Below are 16,905 nucleotides of genomic sequence, written 5' to 3'. Positions count from 1 at the left end.
TGTGTGCTAGTCTTGACTGCAACTGGTACTAGTTCATAAGTGTTGTACACAGATTTGGAAATAGTAACCTGTGATTGATAGCCACTGTAAATATTTAGCACTGCAGCAGGTATGTGGGAGGGAGAAGCCATATTTTGTTTCTATTCCAGTTTACTCATGTTTATGGGTAGGAGCCCAGGTAAGACACCTGTCTTTTGTTTTGTAGGTCAGATTAGGCACAATTAGCACTGTTTTGTTTGTTGTTTTGGCACTGCTCACCTCTGAGGCAAATAAACTGCTGCATAATACATACCACAATAGTATTGCTGGCTTTTCTTGGGTGTGGTTGGAGTGGGGGAGCAGCGCTCCATGTTATGCCCTGTTTTCCCCTCGACCTTGAGAGGTAACATTGAATATTAGTAATTTTGGGGGATTCATTGTTTTAAACTAGTGCCATGTTCAGATATGCACTTTCAGTGCTTTTATGTATACCTAAGCACTTTTATCTAAAACACACCTGGGGTGCAGGAGTCAGGGGTCAATCCACTGACCTTCTAATTGGTCTCTGCATGTCTTTTCTCACCAATCTTTCTTTTTTGCATCTATAAGAGCTTTTACACAGGTCTGCCATACTGAAAATGCACGTATAATGTGCCAGATTCATGTCTTAATTTAAATACCAAATACTGGCTTTAATAAGTACCTGCAGCATCACACAGCCTGCAGCAAAAACCAAAGAGATGCGAAATTTACGCTCGTGACTACGGTGACCAGATGTCCCTTGGCACCATCCCACATTTTAATTAGCTCTGCAGGACAGGCAGGCTTTTACACAGTGCATATGAAGGGAAGGCTATTTATTGCAGTCAGAAGTAGAGAGTTACCCCATCAAATGCCACACCCATCAGGGAAAGTTACAAGTTACCAAAAAGGTAAGCTTCTCAGATTTTGGTGAAAATGATGGAAACTACAACACAGAAGTCTCTAAAGTCTCTCAGCCTCCTCTCTCTCTCTTTTTTTTTTTATCTGCTGCGCTGCTCCAGGGCAGAGGCAGAAGAGTTTCATTATTTTATCAGTACAGTAACAGCTCCCTCATCAGGTCTGCTTGTATTGGAGACACAAATCTGCACTGCGCTCAGCAGAATCCTTGTTATTCCTGAACCAATCCCCCCCACTCCCATTAGCACTTTTTTTTTTCTTTTTTTTTGTCTTTCCTGCATGAAATATGCTGGTAGCGATGGGTGAAGTTGAACTGGATTAAGCTGTGGATATTTTTATTTCCTGCTCCTCTGCAGACTTCATGACTTTAATGCTTTGCCTTGTGCGACAGTGAATAAAGACTACACAGCAAGGTATTTGGTGTTTTAACAAAACTTCTTTAATCCATTTGTGTAAGCTAGGCTTACCTTACAAAATCTTTTATATATATGTCTTATAAGTCATTCATGTCAGTGTCAAATAGTGTTTACTTGGGGGAACAGAACCGTCCCACAAAGAGAATATTCTTAGTGGTGTTATGCCTGATGAAGAAAAGGAAGGGGTGGTCAGCAATGAACTCAACAGGAATCGTTATAGAGGTTACCCCTATGGCAATCCCAGTGGCAGCAGCAGCCTCAGTTCCTTCTTCATTTACATCCACAAAAGCCTTGTGGACAACTTTGGACACGATCAGATCATTTGCTGGAGACATTCCTATTAGATGAAGAAAAAGAGAAATCAGTCATCTTGTTTGTTTTAACACAGATGATGCTTTACTGTTTGTGTGCTCAGTTGCACTGGGCTCTTAACATAACCGTGCAGGTGATTCTGTCTCATTGGTGCGATATGTCTCACCAGAGAAGTTACTCTTGCTGCTATCAAACGCGTCCTCCATTCCCATGCTTGTCAGGAGCTTTTTCAAGTCGTATTTCTCCTCCATCTTGAATCGAGGGAGCTGCACTTCAACTTCAGTTTGCCTCATCTTATCTGGATGCGTCCAGTCCACGAAGTTCTGATAGGTCAGCAGCTTCTGCAGCTGTGTGGACACAGTGTCACGAACTTGTCTGCTTATAATTGGACATTTACTGTATTTTTAAGTGCATCTTACTTTTGCAGGCCTGTTGTATCGTCCTCGATGTCATCAGGCAGGAATATGAGCATGCTGAGGTCGTTTCCTTTATAGGGCATCTCTAGAATCTGTCCAAAAACATTGTGTTTTCATTTTGCACTATATTAAAATGATATTTCTTCCTAATCCAGAACAAGTGGTTTTTGGTAAAAGAAAAATCATCTGAAAAGTCTCGTTCCTCGGATCACGCTGGTGAAATACTGTTAATGTGTTTCATTGAAATCTGTTGGAAATAATGAATGTTACCTTGCAGCTGGCCTCAGGAATGGATGCAAATGCAAATTTACTTGTCTGGTGCATCATCTTCACTGGCTTAGTGACTTTCTAAAGACAAGAGGAGACAGAATAAATGCTTTCCTTGTTTAGTCAGACATTTTCTCAAAATCCACAATCCCTTTGATATTTGTTTCATGATTTTAGTCTAACCAGCAGATAGTTTTGTATAACTGAGAGCGCCTCTACCCACTAAACTGCTTTCACAGAAGCAGCTCAGACCAGCCTACAGGTTATCAGAAATGTTGTGTTTACTAAGGAAAAAAGATGGAAATATTGTACCTTGTCCTCAAAGCTAAATGAAGACTCCATCTATATTTCAGTTTTTCCACCTTTGCTGGAAAGAGCTAGAAAGAGATCAAGCTAAAAGCATGACACCTCAGAGCTCCAGCCTTTACTTTCCCATCCAGCAAAATCAGCAGCTCTGCTGTATTGCTATAAACTTCAGGGTGACTGAGTGAAGTATAATTGCACCATCCCGTGCACCTTTCTTCATTGTTACCTTGTTCAATCGAAACTGCACATCAACAGTCCTCTCCTTCTCAAACTGCTTGTTCCATTTGCCTTTGAAGTAAATGGCGCTCACGAGAACCATCTTCGTCAGGCCATTCACTGCGTCCTGATCGAGCAAGTTCTTGATCTTCTCTGGTGAAGAGAATTTATTAAAACCATGAGATTAACTTTATTTTATTGTAAAAAGAAAAATATTATGACCTCTGTAACAGGGAACTGAGTATTGATTTTAAACTGGGATCAAGAACTAGTTTGTCTGATTTCCAGCAGGTGGCACCATAGTGCTGTAACCCTCATGGAAAGTGTCCTATGAACACTGAATTGTTCATACTCTTACATGTCCTGCTACACTTAAGATAATATAAAGCTAAAGTGTCAACAGCAGCTAATTCCATACAGATCTGAAAAATAAAAACCTGTTAAAGACATGTAGTCAAAGTAGACATATACCAACACCTGTCCTGATAGAGGATCACACTGTCACTGAATCTTATAAGAAGCTGGTCTGCTGTTTACAGCATCATACTGCTGTGATGGTTTTATTAATAGCAGGAAACTGGCTGGACTTGCATTAACTGCATTTAACTGAACAGTAAAGCCCTGCAGTGATGCTGCTCGATGCTGAATAGACTTACAGTGGAGATCATTTTAAAGTGATCTAAGGCCACTGAAATGAAGATTGTTTTATCCATAGAAGCACACTGTGAAAGGCAGACTCTTATTTTTGCCTGATGTATACATTTTTATCCTTGTGACAAATCATTTATCATCCAAAGTAACTTTATCACTGATATCTTTTCTACAGGCAGCTGAAAGGTCAGAAGTGCTGCGTCATCCTCATAATTCCCAAAAAGGTGTCTTCCTTTTTAACAACCCTACAGCCTCAAAGTACACTTGCTGTTTTACCAGGTTACAAGAGATTATTATTATTACCCAGTCCTAACACTAATACTGGTTTCCAGTTTATAGACAAACAGGCTTTACAGTTGCAGTTCTGCAGAAAAGAAGACGCGTTCAGAAAAAATTTGATTTTTTTTTTTTATGCTTATTTATTGAATGCTTAATATATATACAATTGGTGGACAGAGAAGGGTTTCTGTGAGGCTGATGACTGAGCCTCCATGCTGCCCGTAAAGGGAGCGAGAAGAGAAGTGAAGAGAGAAAGAAAGAGGAAAGGGAGAGGGATCAGAGAGGGAGAGAGAAGAAAGGAAAGGAGGAGTGAAGGTGGAGGTGGAGGGAGGATCACGGTGGAAACTACTGTCCTCCAGCCTGAGCAGAGCCACCAGCCGCTTCTTCCACACTTCTGTCACGTGAATGTTTCTTATATCTGGTGAACCAGCGCCAGCCACCTCCTTTCTTCTTGTCTGCTTCTTCTTCCTGATCCACTTTTTCTTTAGCTTTCATGGCTTTTTTCTCAGCCTCTGCATCGCCTGACTTGGACCAGAAGAATTTGGAGCGTTTTTTCTTTTTCTTTTGTTGCTCCTTGAGCTCCCTGTTCTTCTCCTCCAAATTTACCACTTCAAGCACAAATTTGACATTTTCCTCCTCAATGTTTTTACATTTCTCCCTGAATTTGTTGAACTCTTCAACCACTGCCTGGAATTTTTCTTCAAGCTTGCTGTATTTCTGCCTGTTTTCTTTGGTCTCCTCCTGCAGTGCTGCTTTTCTTCTCTCCAGTCCCTTATGCTCTGTTTCAAGTTGCCTATATTTTTCCTCCCATTCCATGTTTTTCTCCTGGATTTCTGCATGTTTGGCCTCCAGTTCTTGGTGCTTCCTCACCAGTTCCTCATAATCCTCCACTTCTTGCCTTTGCTTGATTTCTTGATTTCTTTTCTCCCCTTCTTGCTTCTGCTGGCGCTTCACAAAATTTTGCTTTAGCATTTCATGCATTTCTTCCGCATCTCTCTTAATCACAAATTCCTTGTCCATTTTTGCTGGATTTCTTTTCTCCCATTCTTGCTTCTGCTGGCGCTTCACAAAATTTTGCTTTAGCATTTCATGCATTTTTTCCGCATATTTCTTAATCACAAATTCCTTGTCCATCTTTGCTGGACTTCTGCTTTGGACGAGAGCCTCTTTCAGTTTTGCTATGTCCCATGTCTCTTCCACATTCACGTTTTGTTCCTTCATACTTTTGCTTTCCTCTTCCAGCTTTTTGTTCCTTTCCTGAAGTTGCTTCATTTTTTTTGTGATTGAGTCAACTTCATTTAAGTGGACCAATTCTCTCCTTTCTGCTAGGAGCCCATAGATGCGTCCTTTCAGCTTGTGAGTGCTCTCTCGGAGGTTGCGGTTTTCCGTCCGGAGGCGGTCAATTTCATTAAGCGGAGGACGCTGTTCTCGTGTGCTCCACTGAGGAGGAGCCTCACCATTTCTTGGAAAGCTGGTTCCTCTGGACATGGCAGCAATCTGAGGCTCTGTCTTGTCGAAAATGTAATCGCAAACCAATGTTACGGCGTTATTGCAGTCAACTGTTTTTATTTTGTTAGGCACAAACCCCGGAAGTAGGACCTGTCAGAAATCGTTTTGCTGAATACACTTTCAAACTGGAAACTCACGCTGAGTGTCTGTGTTTACTGAATGCTGCGTCCTAACGACCGAGTTTAGTGAAAACGTGTCAGATACAAAGTTACTACTACAGCTCCAACCTTAACTGCCTTTGATAGGGCGCCACAGAACGTTCGAATCTTTTTTTACACAAAGTAGTTTAAATGGTGCGTTCCATTGCTACCACTTGACATTAATGATTAAAATGTATTCATTCACAGTATTTGCATGGCGGAAGTACCAATAACGTTTCAGTAGATCAGTGTCTATTGCTGTGTCTTAATTTAATTTTTTTTTTTTTTAAATGACTGAAAATAAATATGCGTTTTCAAATTCCTAAAAGCTGCAGATGTTATATCTACATGTCAGGATCTGGTTATTGTAGACAGGATTACAGTAACAGTGTCACAACATTGGTAACAGAAAGACATTAGAAATACATAGGCTGGTCTGATGCCTGCACCCTAACATACGTGGAGTATTTAACATTTATAATGATCAGAGAAAGTTACGTTATTTTTGGTGCCTCTCACTTTCCCAGAATATCATCGTGAACGTATGAATGAGACGCATTAACTTAAAGAACTTTGTAGAAAGGCGCTTTTTTTTTATTTTTTTATTTTATTTTGATCTCCATTAGCTGTAACAATTACAGCTACTCTTCCTGGAGTCAGTCAAACATAGTGCTCCTAAAACAATGTCTTTACAAGCCGTCACCATACCACCAACACAGTGACATAATTTTACCAAAAAAATAAAATAAAATAAAATAAATAAATAAATGAAGTTCGGTCCATTTACTTGTGTTAGTTTACAGCGCAGATCTGGCGGACGCGCTGACGTCCCGCTCAATACGGAGTAAAATCCTCGATCCACTGGATTAAAATAGAGGATGCTCGTTGCCACGGTGAATCCTTGTATCGGAGCTCCATTGATGATGGCTTTCTTTCCTTATATCGCGCACGCGCATACTCGGAGTTGATTGAACTGACTTTAATCAGCGATTCTGGAACGGGAAACTCAGTTATCGATTTCAGAGTTGATCAACTCAGAGTTTATTTTCAACTCAGAATTTGCTGAACATGCTTCCTGGAATAGGGCCCAGATGTGTTGTGTTCAGTCGCACGCAGCATGCTTATTCGGGCTGCGTCATCCTCATATTTCCCAAAAGGGTGTCTTCCTTTTTAAGTTAGATGGATACACATAAAACTAGTTTGCAATCAGCGACATCAATGTGAACCAGATGTCTGGGACAATGTAAGAAAAAGGGCAGCCTAACTATAGGTACTGTCTCCTAGAAATTATGTGTACATATTTATAAATGATTTCCCAAAATACATTATGGCAACATTATGTTCAGGGGTTTACTGAAGAATGAAGTGCTGAAGTTAAGGTTTTATGAAGAGGGCTTGGATTCAGTTGCTGATCTCATGAGTCCATTAGCTTACTTTTTGTCTGCTTCTCCACCCAGCTGTTAATGTGGACCCTGGCCTTCTCTGGATTGCCTTTAAAGTCCACAGACTCGAGCTCAGCCTTGTAGTACTTTTTGGTGTTATTTAAAAATCCCTGTAATTGTAAAACTAAGTCACTTTAAACAGAATCAAAAGCTAGAGAAGCTACATTTCAATCAAGTTAAGCTCAGTATGTCATTGTGTTATCATATTTCCAGTACTTTGGATACAGCTGAAGTTTGAACTAACCAATCAAGCACAAGATTTTAGCGAAAAGCTCAACTGCCAATTAAATTAACCAGCAAGGAAAAATACACAGTTTGTGAGTAGGGAAGCTTTGACTAAATAAGGAGGTGACAGCTTCTCCAAGAAGGTCTATTAGTTTGTTTAAGTGCAACTTTGTATGGTTTATATTGGCATGTATGTGATATACATTTGGTGTTTTAATTAAAAAAAAGATTTCTTAATTAAATTGGTGTTAATGTGCTAAATTTTGTAAGTCATGATCCAGCCAGCAGGGAGTAACAGTGTGGGCTTAAGAAATATTTGGGAGATATTTATCTACATACCTAATAACAGGGCTGCAGTGACTCACTGCAGCAATTAATCAGTTAAGTCTGGTTAACAACAAGTTTCCTCACACACACCTTGACAAACTCATAGGACTGTTCCCCGTAAAGTCTGTTGGCAAGACTGAGGGAATACGGAGCATCAGCCTTATTCAGCTCAGTTAGTAGTTTGGCAAACACGGTGTGAACATCATCCTCACCAGCCTCAGGTTTCAGACACTGTGAGCAGTCAGAGAAAACCTACATGTTACAAAGCCACATCGAGCAAAAGACAGATGAAAGACAACTATGTATAATATTAATATACTAGCTTACAATTACCCATCATCTCAATATTCTATTTAATTTTAAGTAAAACATTAGAACATGCAGCATGCGATGCTTTTGTTGATGGTGTAGACACTGAGTTTTCCACCTGTTGCATAAATCTGCTTTTTTTCTGCAAATTCATTTGCAGCCAGGTGTTGGAAATTAATGAGCAAAGTGGTGGGAAATTAGATGTGAGATACTTTGGAGCAAAAAACCTTTCCCTGCCCTGCCCTTAGTCATCCATACTGGTAGGCTTTGTTACCACCTTGCGCAGATAGCTTGGCAGTCTGGTTTGCTGCTGTGTCTGCGTCTGCATTTGCATCCGCGTCTGCATCAGCGTCTGGATCGGCGTCACCATCGATGACTGCATCTCTTGCTGTGTTTCTTTTGGCTTTGGTTCTCCTACCTCAGAGAAGCTGAGGACCTGTGAGAGAGGAGTTTTTCTTTCAGTTAAACAAAGGGATCACAGCTGGTGTTTTCATTGTTTGCTTGTGTGATTGTGTTACTAGTGTTTAGCTGGACAGGAATTTGTTTGAACAGATACCTTGTGGTGACCTGCCTCCCTTTTGGAAATATACATAACAAAAACGTATTAAATTTTAGGTTAAATTTGGAGGGGCATTGGCATAATATGTTGTACAAAAGCACTGCAGATCTGCTGTCTGGTAACTACTGAACTGACAATTCTCAGCAGCCTGGGAGGCATGCATGGACACACTCTTCTTGCAGCGGAAGACTCTGAGGCAGATCCATAAGTATTTGGACATTGACAGTTAATTTTGCCTCTGTGCACCACCACAGTGCAGTCTTTCAGCTTTAATTCTGGTGACTGAATTGGCCATTGAGGAAATGTTTAATTTCTTTCCCTGAGAAACTCTTGGGTTTCTTTTGCAGGATGCTGTGAAGCGCTGTCCAAACTATTCTGCAGTAATTAGCTGACTAAAGTAGCCCCCATATATATATATATATATATATATATATATTAGGGGTGGGACTTGATTAAAAAAATTAATCGAATTAATTACAAGCTTTGTAATTAATTAATCGAAATTAATCGCATTTTAATCGCATTTCAATATTTGACATGATAAATATTAATTTAAGTTTAGTTGATGAATAAATCAATATACATAAGCTTAAACTTCAAAATTTTGTTTATTTTCCCACCAGTCTGCTACACAGACCAATGAAGGGTGGAAGTGCTCCTGTGATAAGCAAACTCCTGAAATTAAAGTTAAGCATCATAACTGGATGGTTTTATTCAACATTAATGTCTCACTTGTTATAGTTGGAAATTAATCATTCACTCAGCTGTATTCCTTGATGTTGAAATGTGTTATGCTTGTTTTAACAGCTTATTTTGAATTAAAGACTTAAAATTAAACCACAAAAAGGAGAAAAAGTTCGTTCTCCGTTTAACAGCTGCTTTTACACAGCTGTGCTTCGCACTCACGGTTGCTAGGCGACATGAGCTACGCAGAGGTGATGCTGATATGAAGGCTAGCTGCTCATTTCCGGCCTTTGTGGTGTTCGTGGGCTGCGAAAGACGTGTGCCGGGTCCTTCGCAGGATGCGGCCCCTAATTTGGACATTGTGCGTCGATATAATCTGTATGTCGGGAACTCGCGCACTGAGAAACGTTCCACGGTGCAAAGTGCGATTAAAATGCGTTAAAATTTTTAACGCGTTAATTTCCCCATAATTAATTAATCGAAATTAACGCGTTAAAGTCCCACCCCTAATATATATATATATATATATATATATATATATATATATATATATATATATATATATATATATATATATATATATATATATATATATATATATATATATATATATATATATATTACAGTTTACATATACATATCTTTATATTTTAATTCAGTATCTGTAACAAAGCAATTTCCCCTCTAATTATAATTCAACACATGGTTATGAATGTGAGCCAAACCAGCCTTTATAAACAAATCATAATGACTCCAAATGCGGTTGATGGAATTCTGTAATTCACATTCCTGTATTACCATCTGCAGTTTCTTGGCTTGCACAGAACAATGTTGTAACAATTTACTAGTATCCAGTTCACTGCTGCAGTAAAATAGCACCACCATGCAGTGCAAGTAGACCTTTACAAGTAAAACATCATCCATCCTTCCATTCCATTCTGGAGCCTATGAGCCTATAATGGCCTATAAACTATTAAAGAGGAATATATGGGTTTAAAATATATTTTCTGTATGTGCTCTTCCCCCCACTCCGCGTTGTGATTTGTGAAGCTGGGTCTGGTGTACCATGGCCGCTGATAAATTCCACCACTATCAGCGAACTGTTTTGGCTAGGACCTGGCATCTGGCTCCACAATGCCCCCAGCTCTCGTCTCCGTCTGCGTTCCCTCCTGACCTGACCTCACCTACCGCCGCTGTCCTAGCTTTACATGTGCAAATGCTTTGCTAAGGTGGTTTTTTTGGACCCTGCTATAGTGCTCTTTTTGAGCACTGTACCAGATGACTTTTTTTTTAACCTAACTTCCCCATGATGTGTGGTTTTCTCCTCCTGCCAAAGGTAGCGCTGCAAGTCGGCTGCATGACCCTAGGACACATATCCCCCCATGTGTGTTGTGTTTTGTGTATTCTTGGATGGTGTTCTGTAACTGCAATTTCCAATGTGTGAACTTGTTCACCCACATGGCAATAAACTTCAAACTTCAAACTTCAACTACTATATTAAACTATTACAAGTTTAATTTAGTTCACCCATAACATTGAGCCATATAATCAATATAAATACATGTTTTATTTGTTTATCAAATGTTAATAATGCAAAGTCTAAATCTGACAAGTGGGGTGGAACTATAGAGAACACTTACTGTGGTAAAAACTACAATATTGGTCTTTAAAATGGGAAGTAAAGTACTGTAGAGTACAAGACGGAGACCAAATGCAGTCAAAAAGCGGTCCCGAGACCAAGACCCATCTCGAGTACTACAACACTATTAAAATGTGAAGTAAAGTAGAGTAGGGTAAAGAAAACTGTCACTTTCCATCTCTTAAATTTACCAGTTTAAGACGGGAACATTTCACTCCTTTCTGGCTTTGCTGCTTTAATATTTTTTTTTCAAGAAAAGTTTATAAAAGTTTAAGACCCTATTATAGTTTAACTTAGGTCATTCTTGATAACTGTCCAGATCAACTTGTATTTAACTCAAGAATACTTGAGTGTCATTAAATTAAATAAGAGAAAAACCTTTCTGTTCTTGTACGTCTAATTCCAGCAGCTAATCGGAGGCTTGTCCAGACTGAGATTCAAACCCATAATCTCCTGTTTTATGCCATCTTTCACAGTGCAGTGGAATTATTCCTTCTCCTGGATCTCAGCCAACAGAAGCACTCCCTACTACTTTCGTGGACACCAGGAAACCAAGTGAGTAATGATTGCCTACACAGACACTTTCTCCTGTCACACCACACTCTGCCTGTTAGGTTAGAATTTTCCATCGGAAACTGTGCCCAAACCTTCCTGTCATCTCTAATACAAATTTATAAAAATATTGAGATCTATTATATGCCATTTAATATAAATTAATCTGCTTTTAATCTCCTTGAAATTTTTCATACATCATCAAGAATTTCAGTGTACTGTGCACTCAGTAACCTGGACACCTGAAACAACACCCTCTTCTTTTCATCCAGTACTTAAACAAAATTCCAGCACAATGATGAACCAGATTTACAGATTTCCCATTATATTTGAAAGCATGCCTGTACAGACACTGTGGTCCAAATGGGTGTGTCAGCATGAGAATAGATTTCACAACATGTGCATACGCTACCTCTGACATCTGTGTGGCCGTGTTGCCCTGCGCCCCCAGCATCACCATAGCCAGGGCTGAAGAGATGCTGATCGGGGAGAAGAAGATATTTGCAGTGTTGTCCTCCTCACTCAGCTTTTTCTGCATAGCCAGACAGAAGGTGGTGCAAGCCTTGGATAAAGGGACTGATGATGCCATTGTGTCTGAAAAAGAAAAGAAAGATGATTAAACTGAAATTACTTGAAAGTTAAAGCTGGCAGAAATGTATTTCTTCCATCCCAAATGTAGGTGCAGATATGGAAGATCAGAAGATAAGAGTGATTCTGATAAGCAGCTAAATACAGATTTTTTCACACTCAAGTAAAATCACACTAGAAAAATACAGTATTTTTTTTTTTTTTTTTTTAAAGCCTGTCATGTCTGGTAGATCTTGCAAGCAGAACTGTGATCTGAATGCGTTGTTGTGCCAAACATATTTGCTATTTCAAGATGAGCTCTATAGGTTCTCAATAGGCTCTTCGGGTGCTGCAGTGCTCCGGGATGCTGTCACCGCGGCCCCGGGCTCACCTCCCCCTGCCCTGTGCTGGGGTGTGGGAGGTCGGGGTGCCTATTGAGCCAGCGGACAGCTGGCTCTCTTCTTCCAGGATTCTTCCTGGTCATATGCCCCCCCCCCCCTCCCCCTCCCCATACACAAACACACACACACACAGAATACACATCACTCACAGATGTAGGATGGAGAGGCCACGTGGAGAGCTGCACCACCACTTGCCTCTCCGTTTTAATTGCACTTTAGTCATTATAACTCACAACACATACACACTTACAACCTGATACACATAGGACCTTTGGGGCAGGCATGTTACTCAGAGGTTGATGAGATGGGCCGCTGAGGTGGCCCCACTCGGATCCTCGTCACTGTCTGTCTCCAAATTTTATTTGCACTTTAGACATGGAGGGTTTTGGGGGGGCAGTGTGGGCAAGCACTGACGACCAACAGTTGGCGCTTGTGGCATAACTGTCCCCTCAATTTTAACTGCACCCTATACACCTCATTCACTCACAAACATTAACACATAGACCTACAAGTTGGGGAGGAGGAGGGGTGGATGGGTCTTCTTACACCCCGATTTCTTGCGTCTCGCCCGGGGTAGGGGTCGGGTGGTTCCTTGGGGACCGGGCTGGTGGCGTCCTGGGGGCGCTGTTGGCCCTGGGGTGGTTTCCACTTGCCCCGCCTTCAGAGGGTGGGTAGCTATGGATGAATGTGTGTCTTTGTGTATTTGTCACCGTCTCCGTGAGTATGGGTGGGTGAGTGAATGTGTATGTATGGCATATCTGTGTGTGGGTAAGTATGTATGGGCATGTATGAGTATCTGTGTATAAATGTGTACACGGGTGTCTGGGTGTGTTTGTATGTATGGCTGGACCTGGGTCTGGGCCTTGTGCCTTGCCTCCTGGCCGCTCCTTGCTGGTTGCCTCCTCCCCCCTACCCCCCTGGGATGGGGGTGCCTCGGGGTTCCTGGGTGGGGCTGGGTGTTCTGGCGTGGGTGCTGGCCTGCCCCCCTTGGGGGTGCGGTGCGGGGCTGCGTTGGCTTCTTCGGCGTGGGGGGGGGGCTCTGTGGAGGGTCGGGCGGTCCTTGGGTGCCGTGGGCCCGGGAGCCCTGCCGCCGGCCAGTGCAGGGGGCTGGCCGCTGGGGGGGGGCTGGCTTCTCATCGCCTTGGGTTCCCTGGAGCCCTCGCGCCTCGACTGGGGGGGCTCCGTCTGAGACCACCCTCTCCCGTCTGCTGGGGTAGGTGTGCGGTTGTCTTTGGACTGAGTGGCCGGGGGTCTTCCTGGCTCTTAGTGGGCTGCTGGTGGCCTGGGGTTCCGGGGGCTTTCCGTACCTGCCTCTGGCTCCTGATGGGTGGAGCTGCAGCGTTTTGCCCTCATTGGTAAGTACATTCCATGACACAGACACAAACATGACACAGACACAAACGCCCACTCAATCACAACTCGACAAAATTGTTGGTGTGCGTAACATGCTTTGTTAGTTTTGTTTTTCACACACAAATTTATTTTTGCAAGTATTGATAGTAGTTTTTTATATGTTAAAGTGATGAAGTATCTGATTAATAGACTTGTGCTCTTTCCCCTTTTTTTGCTCCCTTTCTCTCTCCCTTTTTCTTCTCTTTATTTTCCTCTTCTTCAGCCTGTCAGCTCTGGCTGTTACATAGTATGTGGAAAAATAACTCAGATAAATAAAATAAAGGGTTAGAAAAATACAGTATTTTACAGACATACTGCATGCCCTTGTAAAATTTTACCAGAATATGTAAGCACTCAAATTTCCACTGCTAGTTTTTATTTTTCCAACATGCCAGTGTTCCCCTTTCCTGCAATATCTACAGCCACGGTCAAAGGATTTGTAAGTGGCACAAATTTTGTTGCTCATACACTTTATCACTTCAGCTCCTTATTTAGATTATTTTGTACATGTATTTATGATCCATCCATCCATCCATCCATCCATTCACTTCTCCTTATCCTGTTCAGGTTTGCGGGGGGGCTGGAGCCTATCCCAGCTGACACAGGGCGAGAGGCAGGTCGCCAGCCTGTCGCAGGGCCAACACAGAGAGACAGACAACATCCACACATTCACGTTCATACTTATGGGCAATTTAGAGTTTCCAATTAACCTAACCCCAGAAGTGCATGTCTTTGGATTGTGGGAGGAAACCGGAGTACCCGGAGAAAAACCACACAGACACGGGGAGAACATGCAAACTCCACACAGAGAGGGAGGGATTCCACCTGGGCCAAGGTGGAATCGAACCCAGGCCTTCCTGGGCCAAATCCTGACTGATGGTGATCTCGCCTTGTCAGCGCTCCAAGATAATCACAGTTTGTGAGCCTCTGCTTGTCCACTCTTTTTAAAGATTGACCTACTAAAAATGTCCCCAAAGACCAACAATCCAGGAGCAATTTTGTGGCACAAAAGGCAAAGTGATAACTAAGTGATCTGGAGATCATCAAATTAACTGTTTTAGGAAACTCTCTTAATCCAATTTAGAATCTATGGTCAATCCTTAGAAAGAGGGAACTTGGAGCACTGATAAGGTGTGAGTGGATCACCATCAGTCAGGATCTGTCCCAGACACTGATGCCAAGGGGAATTTCAGAAGGTAGGAAGAAGAAGGGTCAACACTGAAACTGGCCAATAAAAGCCTTAGAAATAATACTCATGATTGTTCTTCATTATATTGGAAACATGTAAAGAATAATCTAAATAAAAACTGAAGTGGGAAAATGTATAAAATGTAAAATTTGTGCCACTGCCAAAGCATCTGGCCATGACTGTAGACAAATATCCATTTTCACTCTGATCTAATTACTTACCTTTGAGTCTCTGTCGATCCTGATAATCTGCATCAAAGGATATCAATGAAGAACTTAGTTGCGCAACGTCTGACTGTTACCTTTCTCTGTTATCTTTCTTGTCATCAAGCTACAGTAATATTGAGCCTTGTCCAATATTTATTGGCAGAAACTCTTTCAGTTAAATGACACGGTGTTTAAGTCAGCTCTGACACACCCAGGCTCAAGTGGGTAACTTCAGCTTGAGAAATAATGAAGAGTTCACACCCATTAGTGAAACATGTCTACTGCCAATGGGTGTGCCAGTGGGTGTGTTTTGGACGAGTTTCCTAACAATCTCACTTTACACTCAACAGAATAGGGATAGATAGATGAATAAAAGAATGCTAAGAAGAAGACAAAGTGCAAGTGCAGTGTCATAGTTGATTTAATAATCTCCAGAAACATACAGTCTGCATACAAATTGTTCTTTGTTTATTAAAGTCTGGGATGGTGATGTGTGTTTGTTATGCTGTGCAAATTAAGCTATTAGCCATCAGCTGCAAAGATATGTGGGCCTTTTTTCCCACATACTGCTGAGACAAAATTAAAAACCAAAAGCTGACATCTGGAGAAACTCATAGGACAACAGTTCCAAGAGATAATTAATAAAGATGTTGAAGAGGTTCTCTTTTAAACTGATCATAAAGTATTTGATCAAAAAAACTGGAAGGGCTCCAAAAGATGTTATTTGAAAGTAGTCTGCTGTATGTTTGCACTCAAAATATTTGGATTGTCTGTGAGCCCTCAATTTATTATTTCTCTAAATCTACCACATGATGACAAAGACGACAAAGTGCAAAATTTCTTTTGCAGTTAGTCACCACAATACTCAGTCAGTAAATTAGGGAACTCCTTAACCATCACCAACCACACCAATTACTTTGTACTTTGTGAAACAAAAATAGCTCTGAATTGGTTTAGAATTTGCTGTACGATTAGTCAAAGTGGACTTCTCAAAGTTAGGAGGCTTATCTGATTGTGTGCCAACTAATCTGGCAAGTTCAATGACATTCAGAAACCAGCTGTGAAGTCATTCAGCTTGTTCCAAGAATCACATCAGCTACTTCTATGAGACCGCTGTTACCTTCATCTTCCACGTCCTCTCTAGCTCTTCTCTCAGCCCTTTGTATTTCTTGATGTGACTGCTGATAGAAGTATCAGGATAAATTGTGAAGTGTACGATGCTCTGCTCAGATTCAGCCAAATGCTGCAAAACTTATTAGATGAAGCTTCACAGTGCAAATGGATAATGACCCAAAGCAAACTGCAAATGCGCCCTGTTTCACACTCTGGCTCAAAGAGATGGTGTCCAGTCTCCAAATGGAAAAACTGCAGATGGATGACTGCAATATACCAGAGAGATCTGACAAAACTTGGAGACTCTTTTTGACACAATGTGGCATAACCAGTGGTACGTAAGGCAGGTAGCAGGTTTCTCTGCTGAAGTTTGTTTTTTTTTTTTTAACTTAAGGAGAGCTATTTATTATTTAATTGTACTTAGATGGCAGCTTCTGGTTTCTTTGTGTTCGTTTTGTTTGTTTGTTTGTTTTGCTGTTTTTTCCCCCCAACATTTGTTGTCAAGTTATGTTTTTGTAAAGTTAATATTTGCAAATAAAGAATAAAAGGAAAGAAAGAAAGAAAAGAAATGCGAACTTCTTCAATGGTCAAGTCAGACATCTGTTCTCAGTCCAACAGAGCATGATTTTCAGTTACTGAAGATAAAACTGAACGCAGAGAGATCCACAAATAAGCAGCAAATCAAGGTGGCTGCAGTAAAGGCCCAGTGGAGCAACTCAAGGGAGGAAACACAACATTTGGTGATGTCCATGGGTTCTAAACTTCAGGCAGACATTGGCTGAAAATGTTTGTTTTATCCAGCTATTAAAAGACTTTATATGTAAATTTATGTTAGTTTGTCCCATTGCTTTGAACCTCTGAAAATCAGGA

General features: G+C 41.1%; 1 pseudogene; it reads right to left on the bottom strand.

The window, feature by feature from the left end:
• Window positions 1-1,334: 1,334 nt before the first annotated feature.
• Window positions 1,335-14,961, bottom strand: LOC115799363 (leukocyte elastase inhibitor-like; annotated as a pseudogene).
• Between the last annotated feature and the right edge of the window lie 1,944 nt (window positions 14,962-16,905).

The sequence above is a fragment of the Archocentrus centrarchus genome, chromosome 20, assembly GCF_007364275.1.
Source record: "Archocentrus centrarchus isolate MPI-CPG fArcCen1 chromosome 20, fArcCen1, whole genome shotgun sequence".
Classification (NCBI taxonomy): domain Eukaryota; kingdom Metazoa; phylum Chordata; class Actinopteri; order Cichliformes; family Cichlidae; genus Archocentrus; species Archocentrus centrarchus.
The sequence above is the reverse complement of the archived record's forward strand: the minus strand, read 5'-3'. Positions and strand labels throughout refer to the sequence as shown.